Source organism: Convolutriloba macropyga, chromosome 5 (assembly GCF_964194025.1).
Source record: "Convolutriloba macropyga chromosome 5, txConMacr16.3, whole genome shotgun sequence".
NCBI lineage: Eukaryota > Metazoa > Xenacoelomorpha > Acoela > Convolutidae > Convolutriloba > Convolutriloba macropyga.
The window spans coordinates 46,326,410-46,338,686 of record NC_134472.1 but is presented as its reverse complement, the minus strand read 5'-3'; positions in this window follow the sequence as shown (position 1 = coordinate 46,338,686).

The following is a 12,277-nucleotide window of genomic DNA, read 5'->3' as shown; positions in this document are numbered from 1 at the left end:
CTTCGCAGATGACTATGTCCATAAATAAAACGATAGAAAAACAACAACAACAACTAGCTAAAGAAGTATTCAGTCCTCGAATAACAAAGTTTATAAGACAAAGAATAATACCAATATATAAAGATGAAACAAGGTCAGCTGATTTAATTGATAAGTCATCTCTAAGTAAATACAACAATAATTATAAGTTTACATTAACAGTTATAGATATATTCACAAAATATGCATGGGCTATTCCTTTGAAGAATAAATCTGGTTTATCTATAACTAATGGTTTTAAAATAGTATTAAGTGGACATCCACAGGGTGGCTCTGAACCTAGAAAACCAGAAAAGTTATGGGTAGATAGAGGTAGTGAGTTTTACAATAAAACATTTAAATCGTTACTTAAAGAATATGGAACCGGCATAGCCGCTTCAGGGATAAAGCTATATTCTACTTATAGTGATTTAAAGGCTGTATTCATAGAGAGATTCAATAGAACATTTTTTCACATAATAAATAAACCTATGTTCATCAATGGCGATGGTAATTGGGTAAATATATTAAATGATGCTGTTGTATTATATAACAATAACATTCACTCAACAATTAATATGACACCAGTTGATGCTTCTAATAATCCTGATAAAGTTAAATACTATGTTAATTCTACCAAAGCAACACCAAAATTTAAAGTTGGTGATTATGTTAGAAATGTAGATAAACGTAATATCTTCTCTAAAGGTTACACTTCTAATTGGAATAGAGAATTGTTTAAAGTTAATGAAGTTCTGAAAACACAACCACCAACTTATAAAATAGGAGATATTAATGGTGAGATAATAGACGGTAAATATTACGAACAGGAATTATTAAAATCTGAGTTTGATTTTGAATCTAATAATAAAGTTTTAGAATCATTAAATATATTTCTTAAAATAAATAATGACAAGAAATAGATTCAGTCAAGCTAAACATAAATCAACATCAACATCAACAAACAACTTAACACTAAGTAAGGCTCGTGGGTTATTCCTAGAAGATAATGATAATATTAACATGAAGGATACCTATAAAATTACAAATGTTCATCCTCCCACAGATGAAAAAGATGTTGTTAATAAAGAGTATTGTGACAATAACTTATTATCCTCTTCTAATAAAATAGACATTTTAAGTAAAAACATAACTGAACTAAGAAAAGGTGACTTTGATAAAGTTACAACTAAAACATTACAACTAAATGAAACACAAGTTAATGAAGAACTAATTAATGAGTTTATTGAATCAACAAATGAAGTCAGAAATACTGTTAAGTTTTGTAATAAAGTTGCTGCAGATACTATCTCTAAATATAATCAATTAAAGCAAGAATTTGATAATAATAAGTTTAATCAGAATATAACTAACATACACTTAGATGAAATGTTTACTAACGGTCTGAGAGAAATGAAAGAATACAATAAATCTCTTAGAGGTGTTATAGTACAATATATAATTGCTATACTTTTACTTAGTAAGTTACTTGATAATAAAGAGAAAGATAGACTTGAGATGCATTATAGTTTTAATCAAGAAGATATAATGAATGAAATAGAAAGAATTTTTACTAATGAAAATAAGCAAAGCAATGACCAATCCAACAGCACCGAGTGACAGATTACTATATCCAGATTTGTCATCAGTATCAAAAAGATTGATAAACGAAAAGATTCAAGCTAATAATAAATTTAACAACAATATTAACATTATAAAAGATATTAGAAATTATTATGAAACTGAATCTAATAACTATTATAAGAAGTTAAGTAGATTTAAGAATTATAATAACATAGCTGAGATAACAGAAATAGTATTATTACCAATAGCAACATCTGCAACAACAACATCAGTTTCATTAACAGGTATAAGATTAGCTTATTCTATACCAACAGCTTTTGCTACAGCAACTGTTTGTGATTCATTATCAAAAACAATTAATACTAAAAATAGAAATAAAATTATAAAGTATTCACAAATGCATATTTTAAGTAAACAGTTTAGTGATAAGTTTAATAAACTAAGTTATATGAGGATTATAAGAAGAATAAGAAAAACAAGCTGAGTATTTTTTTAGATTAAAGATATTAGTGCTTAGTAATAACAATGTTTTTAGTAATAATAATATTAGTATTAATATTTATCGATCAATATATAATCATAATCATAGCTATAATCATAATCATAAACATAATGTAATCATGGATATAATCATGGATATAATTATAATCATAATCATAATCATAATCATAAACATAATCATAAACATAATCATAAACATAAATATAAACATAATCATAATCATAATCAAATAATTATCTTTTCTTTGTACCTAAGTATAACCCTCTACCTTTTTGTACTACCTTTATACCTTCACCAGTAGTTGCAAATTTAATTAAATCAGGTGTAGCCGCTAGAGCTGCTTTAGGGTTTCTAGATGCAGCTGCACTTCCTATTTTACTTGCTATTTCTAATGCCCTTATTGGATTATTAGCAACTTTCTTTCCAAAGTTAACCGTAGCTTTACCAACATTTGTAAAGAAATATTTAATTCCTTCTGCTTCTATTGTTGCATCAGATACTGACATTGATTTATTCCTTCTACATAAAACACAATTACCTTTTAACATTATAGTGCCTTTTGAAGTGATAGGTCCTCTTATATTAACAGTACCACTATAATGTCTACCTCCAACACAATATGAATTAGTTTTGAACTTATTTAAAAGACTCATTTCTATATATAAAAAATAATGGAAGTTTAAAAGTTAAGCAGGAGGACTTAAACATTTCTTTAAAAGTGTTGGTAAAGCTACGGTTAACTTTGGAAAGAAAGTTTCTAATTAGCAACTTTCTTTCCAAAGTTAACCGTAGCTTTACCAACACTTTTAAAGAAATCTTTAAGTCCTTCTGCTTCTTTTGTTGCATCAGATACTGACATTGACTTATTCCTTCTACATAAAACACAATTACGTTTTAACGTTTTAGTGCCTTTTGAAGTGATAGGTCCTCTTATATTAACAGTACCACTATAATGTCTACCTCCAACACAATATGAATTAGTTTTGAACTTATTTAAAAGACTCATTTCTATATATAAAAAATAATGAAAGTTAAAAAGTTAAGCAGAAGGATTTAAAGATTTCTTTAAAAGTGTTGGTAAAGCTACGGTTAACTTTGGAAAGAAAGTTGCTAATTAGCAACTTTCTTTCCAAAGTTAATCGTAGCTTTACAAACACTTTTAAAGAAATCTTTAAGTCCTTCTGCTTAACTTTTTAACTTCCATTATTTTTTATATATGGAAATGAGTCTTTTAAATAAGTTCAAAACTAATTCATATTGTGTTGGAGGTAGACATTATAGTGGTACTGTTAATATAAGAGGACCTATCACTTCAAAAGGCACTAAAATGTTAAAAGGTAATTGTGTTCTATGTAGAAGGAATAAGTCAATGTCAGTATCTGATGCAACAAAAGAAGCAGAAGGACTTAAAGATTTCTTTAAAAGTGTTGGTAAAGCTACGGTTAACTTTGGAAAGAAAGTTGCTAATTAGCAACTTTCTTTCCAAAGTTAACCGTAGCTTTACCAACACTTTTAAAGAAATATTTAGGTCCTTCTGCTTCTATTGTTGCATCAGATACTGACATTGATTTATTCCTTCTACATAAAACACAATCACCTTTCAACATTTTAGTGCCTTTTGAAGTGATAGGTCCTCTTATATTAACAGTACCACTATAATGTCTACCTCCAACACAATATGAATTAGTTTTGAACTTATTTAAAAGACTCATTTCTATATATAAAAAATAATGGAAGTTAAAAAGTTAAGCAGAAGGACTTAAAGATTTCTTTAAAAGTGTTGGTAAAGCTACGGTTAACTTTGGAAAGAAAGTTTCTAATTAGCAACTTTCTTTCCAAAGTTAACCGTAGCTTTACCAACACTTTTAAAGAAATCTTTAAGTCCTTCTGCTTCTTTTGTTGCATCAGATAGTGACATTGACTTATTCCTTCTACATAAAACACAATTACCTTTTAACATTTTAGTGCCTTTTGAAGTGATAGGTCCTCTTATATTAACAGTACCACTATAATGTCTACCTCCAACACAATATGAATTAGTTTTGAACTTATTTAAAAGACTCATTTCTATATATAAAAAATAATGGAAGTTAAAAAGTTAAGCAGAAGGACTTAAAGATTTCTTTAAAAGTGTTGGTAAAGCTACGGTTAACTTTGGAAAGAAAGTTGCTAATTAGCAACTTTCTTTCCAAAGTTAACCGTAGCTTTACCAACACTTTTAAAGAAATATTTAAGTCCTTCTGCTTCTATTGTTGCATCAGATACTGACATTGATTTACTCCTTCTACATAAAACACAATTACCTTTTAACATTTTAGTGCCTTTTGAAGTGATAGGTCCTCTTATATTAACAGTACCACTATAATGTCTAACTCCAACACAATATGAATTAGTTTTGAACTTATTTAAAAGACTCATTTCTATATATAAAAAATATTGGAAGTTAAAAAGTTAAGCAGAAGGACTTAAAGATTTCTTTAAAAGTGTTGGTAAAGCTACGGTTAACTTTGGAAAGAAAGTTGCTAATTAGCAACTTTCTTTCCAAAGTTAACCGTAGATTTACCAACACTTTTAAAGAAATCTTTAAGTCCTTCTGCTTCTTTTGTTGCATCAGATAGTGACATTGACTTATTCCTTCTACATAAAACACAATTACCTTTTAACATTTTAGTGCCTTTTGAAGTGATAGGTCCTCTTATATTAACAGTACCACTATAATGTCTACCTCCAACACAATATGAATTAGTTTTGAACTTATTTAAAAGACTCATTTCTATATATAAAAAATAATGGAAGTTAAAAAGTTAAGCAGAAGGACTTAAAGATTTCTTTAAAAGTGTTGGTAAAGCTACGGTTAACTTTGGAAAGAAAGTTGCTAATTAGCAACTTTCTTTCCAAAGTTAACCGTAGCTTTACCAACACTTTTAAAGAAATATTTAAGTCCTTCTGCTTCTATTGTTGCATCAGATACTGACATTGATTTACTCCTTTTACATAAAACACAATTACCTTTTAACATTTTAGTGCCTTTTGAAGTGATAGGTCCTCTTATATTAACAGTACCACTATAATGTCTACCTCCAACACAATATGAATTAGTTTTGAACTTATTTAAAAGACTCATTTCTATATATAAAAAAATATTGGAAGTTAAAAAGTTAAGCAGAAGGACTTAAAGATTTCTTTAAAAGTGTTGGTAAAGCTACGGTTAACTTTGGAAAGAAAGTTGCTAATTAGCAACTTTCTTTCCAAAGTTAACCGTAGCTTTACCAACACTTTTAAAGAAATCTTTAAGTCCTTCTGCTTAACTTTTTAACTTCTATTATTTTTTATATATAGAAATGAGTCTTTTAAATAAGTTCAAAACTAATTCATATTGTGTTGGAGGTAGACATTATAGTGGTATTGTTAATATAAGAGGACCTATCACTTCAAAAGGCACTAAAATGTTAAAAGGTAATTGTGTTTTATGTAGAAGGAATAAATCAATGTCAGTATCTGATGCAACAATAGAAGCAGAAGGACTTAAAGATTTCTTTAAAAGTGTTACTAAAGCTACGGTTAACTTTGGAAAGAAAGTTGCTAATTAGCAACTTTCTTTCCAAAGTTAACCGTAGCTTTACCAACACTTTTAAAGAAATATTTAAGTCCTTCTGCTTCTTTTGTTGCATCAGATACTGACTTTGACTTATTCCTTCTACATAAAACACAATTACCTTTTAACATTTTAGTGCCTTTTGAAGTGATAAGTCCTCTTATATTAACAGTACCACTATAATGTCTACCTCCAACACAATATGAATTAGTTTTGAACTTATTTAAAAGACTCATTTCTATATATAAAAAATATTGGAAGTTAAAAAGTTAAGCAGAAGGACTTAAAGATTTCTTTAAAAGTGTTGGTAAAGCTACGGTTAACTTTGGAAAGAAAGTTGCTAATTAGCAACTTTCTTTCCAAAGTTAACCGTAGCTTTACCAACACTTTTAAAGAAATCTTTAAGTCCTTCTGCTTAACTTTTTAACTTCCATTATTTTTTATATATAGAAATGAGTCTTTTAAATAAGTTCAAAACTAATTCATATTGTGTTGGAGGTAGACATTATAGTGGTACTGTTAATATAAGAGGACCTATCACTTCAAAAGGCACTAAAATGTTAAAAGGTAATTGTGTTTTATGTAGAAGGAATAAATAAATGTCAGTATCTGATGCAACAATAGAAGCAGAAGGACTTAAATATTTCTTTAAAAGTGTTGGTAAAGCTACGGTTAACTTTGGAAAGAAAGTTGCTAATTAGCAACTTTTTTCCAAAGTTAACCGTAGCTTTACCAACACTTTTAAAGAAATCTTTAAGTCCTTCTGCTTCTTTTGTTGCATCAGATACTGACATTGACTTATTCCTTCTACATAGAACACAATTACTTTTTAACATTTTAGTACCTTTTGAAGTGATAGGTCCTCTTATATTAACAGTACCACTATAATGTCTACCTCCAACACAATATGAATTAGTTTTGAACTTATTTAAAAGACTCATTTCTATATATAAAAAATAATGGAAGTTAAAAAGTATAATCCCTTTGTTGTTATTAAGCCTAAAGCCAAGCCTAGGTCTAAGCCCAAGGTTAGAACTAAGCCTAAGATTAAGCTTGAAGCTGGAGATTTATCCAGGATGGATGGAGTTCTATCTCTAGAGAATAAAAAGAAATTAGATATTATTTATGCTAAAGGTTTTGTTAATACCAATAAGAAATAGTTGGGTAATAACAAGAGTAACAATTAGAGCTGACTAGCTATAAGTATAAGTATAAGTATATGGTTATGTATAGGTAAAAGTATATAATTATAACAATAACTATATTATACAATAATTATAAATTATCGCTAGAGTTATATCTAAAATTATAATTATCGCTAGAGTTATATCTTTGACTTAAATTATAACTGTGATATAATATCATCCATCTTATTACCATCACTATTAACACTAATAACCTTTCTAATTAAAACTAATGCATGACATATTACATCAGCAACTGCAGCACTAAATTTAAAATTAAGTTGTATTGGTTGTGGACCTATATGATCCCTTTGATATCTAGTATCAAATACATATATTCAATAACTACTCTTGAATGTTCTATGATTTATATATGGTTTTATATTATGTGGTAGTCTATTATAATCTTTATAAAAGCTAACAATCTCTTTAAAAGCCTCATTATAATTATTGGTACCATAATTATTATTCATTCTATCCTCGGGATAAAACTCACTACCAATCTTACAATAACATTCAGTAACATTCATTACATCAAAAGTACTTGCATCTTGAGTTTGTTCATTAACATTATTATTTTCAAAACCAACTATTATATATTGTGGTCTTTCCATACCACTTTCCATACCTAGATCAAACAAGAAGTTAATAGCATTGGGTACATTCTTATAAAATGTCTTTCTTTCATAATAACTAAAGTCTACATTATTCTTTTTATTTAATCCTTTCTGCACAATAATTCTATTATCATTACTAGGATTAATACTAGGTACACACCATGATATATCTCTAATTTCTATATTACCATCATTAGCAACTGCACCAGGATTAGCATTAACTCTATATAGAGCTCTATCATTATTATTCCTTTTTAATATTAGTTTAAATCCTAAACCATATATAATCTTTTCTAAATCATTTACGAAACCAAATACATCACTCATCTTAATCATCATATACATACGACCTCGTTGTGCAGCAATATGGTCACCTTTAGGTTGACTATCTCTATTGCATTGATTTTTAACAAAACCACTCTCATATTCATCACCAGTACTAGTTAATAACTTATACATCAAAAGATTAGGATGACAATGATCTATATATTCAATAGTCCTACCACCACTAGTTTCAAGCTTAATTGAACTAAACAATGCCATCATACCATAATTAACTAATCTGATATTAGCATCATTAGCAAATACACCACCAGCATCATCTGATACAACAAACTCTATCTCTAGATATGAATCATGTATATTTAAGTGATTCTCTTCTCTATTGAGTATGATATTAATATTGGTAGTAACCGTATTCATTGTTGCTAGATTATTAGGTTTATATTTTATAATCTTACTTCTATGTATATCATTATTATAACCATAAGTTATATCCAAATTAAAATCCATTTTTATTAGATAAAAAATGACAGACAACTTGATTTTATATGAAATACAAAATAAACACGAAGCTTTAACTAAAACTAAAGAAGAGTATACACTTAACTTTAGAATGATAAAACCAACAGAAAAGTTTAACTTTAGTGAACCTATACTTAATACAACAAAATTAGGTTTAATTAGATTATCTGTTTATAATTCGGTGTTTAATGTGAATAGGAGAAATAATCAATTCGTATATGCTAGTACTGTTATAGAAGATGATGAAGCTTTACCTCGGGCTCTTAGCTCTGACCCTAACCTTAACCCTATCTCTACCTCAGGCCCAAACATTACATCTGTACTTAATTATAATTATAAAGGAATCCCGTTGCTATATTCAACTATTACACCGGGAGCATATGAGTTAACTGACATAGCAGAATTATTAAAAGAAGAAACTGATGGTAATGTTATAATAGAACCTGATAAGAATACGATGAAATGTTTAATGGAAATAAAACAAGGAGCACTCAGCTTTGATATAGAAAACTCACTAGCCTCATTACTAGGATTTAGAAAAATAATTTAATAAAAAGGTAGATATAAATCTCAGAAAATTATTGATATTATGGGTTTTAGTACTATTAACATTCATTGTAATGTGATATCTGGAGCTAAAGATAATGGTAAAGATACAGACATACTATATACTTTTAATCTAACTGAACCACCAGGTTACTTGATAAATATTATATCAACTAATATCTTGTATCAAAATGTAACTAAAGATAGAATAGAATATATAGAATTTCGTATTAAAGATGAGCATGGAAGACCTATAGACTTTAATGGTGATGTATTAAGTTTTATTTTACATTTGATTTAAACTTATACTTATCTGTGAAGCAGGTTCATCCGATACTTATACTTAGACTTATCTGTGAAGCAGGTTCCCTGATACTTATACTTATACTTATCTGTGAAGAAGGTTCCCGATACTTAGACTTGTACTTAGACTTACACTTATCTGCGAAGCAGGTTCCCTGATACTTAAACTTAAACTAAACTACAAAAACTCTCTGATCCCAATTAATTCTGAGTTTACCATTAATATTTTTTTTTAGTTATATCAATGACAATATAATTATAAGGCTCTTTCCATACCTTATTACATATATTAGCAAAATCATTATAACTAAGTTCAACATTATTAGAGATCTTGATATATAGATATGAGGACTTTACCTCTCTGTTCAAATAAAATAAATAGATTACAGTTCTCTCTAACACTCTGCCTATCCAGAGATCCCTTTGATCCCTTTGATATCTAGTATCAAATACATATATTCAATAACTACTCTTGAATGTTCTATGATTTATATATGGTTTTATATTATGTGGTAGTCTATTATAATCTTTATAAAAGCTAACAATCTCTTTAAAAGCCTCATTATAATTATTGGTACCATAATTAATATTCATTCTATCCTCGGGATAAAACTCACTACCAATCTTACAATAACATTCAGTAACATTCATTACATCAAAAGTACTTGCATCTTGAGTTTGTTCATTAACATTATCATTTTCAAAACCAACTATTATATATTGTGGTCTTTCCATACCACTTTCCATACCTAGATCAAACAAGAAGTTAGTAGCATTGGGTACATTCTTATAAAATGTCTTTCTTTCATAATAACTAAAGTCTACATTATTCTTTTTATTTAATCCTTTCTGCACAATAATTCTATTATCATTACTAGGATTAATACTAGGTACACACCATGATATATCCCTAATTTCTATATTACCATCATTAGCAACTGCACCAGGATTAGCATTAACTCTATATAGAGCTCTATCATTATTATTCCTTTTCAATATTAGTTTAAATCCCAAACCATATATAATCTTTTCTAAATCATTTACGAAACCAAATACATCACTCATCTTAATCATCATATACATACGACCTCGTTGTGCAGCAATATGGTCACCTTTAGGTTGACTATCTCCATTGCATTGATTTTTAACAAAACCACTCTCATATTCATCACCAGTACTAGTTAATAACTTATACATCAAAAGATTAGGATGACAATGATCTATATATTCAATAGTCCTACCACCACTAGTTTCAAGCTGAATTGAACTAAACAATGCCATCATACCATAATTAACTAATCTGATATTAGCATCATTAGCAAATACACCACCAGCATCATCTGATACAACAAACTCTATCTCTAGATATGAATCATGTATATTTAAGTGATTCTCTTCTCTATTGAGTATGATATTAATATTGGTAGTAACCGTATTCATTGTTGCTAGATTATTAGGTTTATATTTTATAATCTTACTTTTATGTATATCATTATTATAACCATAAGTTATATCCAAATTAAAATCCATTTTTATTAGATAAAAAATGACAGACAACTTGATTTTATATGAACTACAAAATAAACACGAAGCTTTAACTAAAACTAAAGAAGAGTATACACTTAACTTTAGAATGATAAAACCAACAGAAAAGTTTAACTTTAGTGAACCTATACTTAATACAACAAAATTAGGTTTAATTAGATTATCTGTTTATAATTCGGTGTTTAATGTGAATAGGAGAAATAATCAATTCTTATATGCTAGTACTGTTATAGAAGATGATGAAGCTTTACCTCGGGCTCTTAGCTCTGATCCTAACCTTAACCCTATCTCTACCTCAAGCCCAAACATTACATCTATACTTAATTATATTTATAAAGGAATCCCGTTGCTATATTCAACTATTAAACCGGGAGCATATGAGTTAACTGACATAGCAGAATTATTAACAGAAGAAACTGATGGTAATGTTATAATAGAACCTGATAAGAATACGATGAAATGTTTAATGGAAATAAAACAAGGAGCACTCAGCTTTGATATAGAAAACTCACTAGCCTCATTACTAGGATTTAGAAAAATAATTTATAAAAAAGGTAGATATAAATCTCAGAAAATTATTGATATTATGGGTTTTAGTACTATTAACATTCATTGTAATGTGATATCTGGAGCTAAAGATAATGGTAAAGATACAAACATACTATATATTCTTAATCTAACTGAACCACCAGGTTACTTGATAAATATTATATCAACTAATATCTTGTATCAAAATGTAACTAAATATAGAATAGAATATATAGAATTTCATATTAAAGATGAGCATGGAAGACCTATAGACTTTAATGGTGATGTATTAAGTTTTATTTTACATTTGATTTAAACTTATACTTATCTGTGAAGCAGGTTCCCCCGATACTTACACTTAGACTTATCTGTGAAGCAGGTTCCCTGATACTTATACTTATACTTATCTGTGAAGCAGGTTCCCGATACTTAGACTTGTACTTAGACTTACACTTTTCTGCGAAGCAGGTTCCCTGATACTTAAACTTAAACTAAACTACAAAACTCTCTGATCCCAATTAATTCTGAGTTTACCATTAATATTTTTATTTTTAGTTATATCAATGACAATATAATTATAAGGCTCTTTCCATACCTTATTACATATATTAGCAAAATCATTATAACTAAGTTCAACATTATTAAAGAAATCTTGATATATAGATATGAGGACTTTAACTCTCTGTTCAAATAAAATAAATAGATTACATTTCTCTGTAACACTCTGCCTATCCAGAGAGAACAGGTTTTGATTAAGATATATCATATTACAGTTATTATGTCTACCTCTACAAAAGTATTCATTAATAACTGGTTCTTTGGCTCTAACAACATCAAAAATCATTAGTTTCTTTAAGTCTTTGGGTAGTTTATCAGGAGATGGTAAATCTTTTATATCTTTAATAAATTCAACATCTGCTGTTGGGTTTATTCTTTCTATACCATGGTACTGATCACCAGTAGGTCCAATGATGTATAGCCTATCAAGTATATACTAGCTAGAATTAGTTTTTTCAATAAGAATGTCTTACAACATTCACTAGGACCGGATA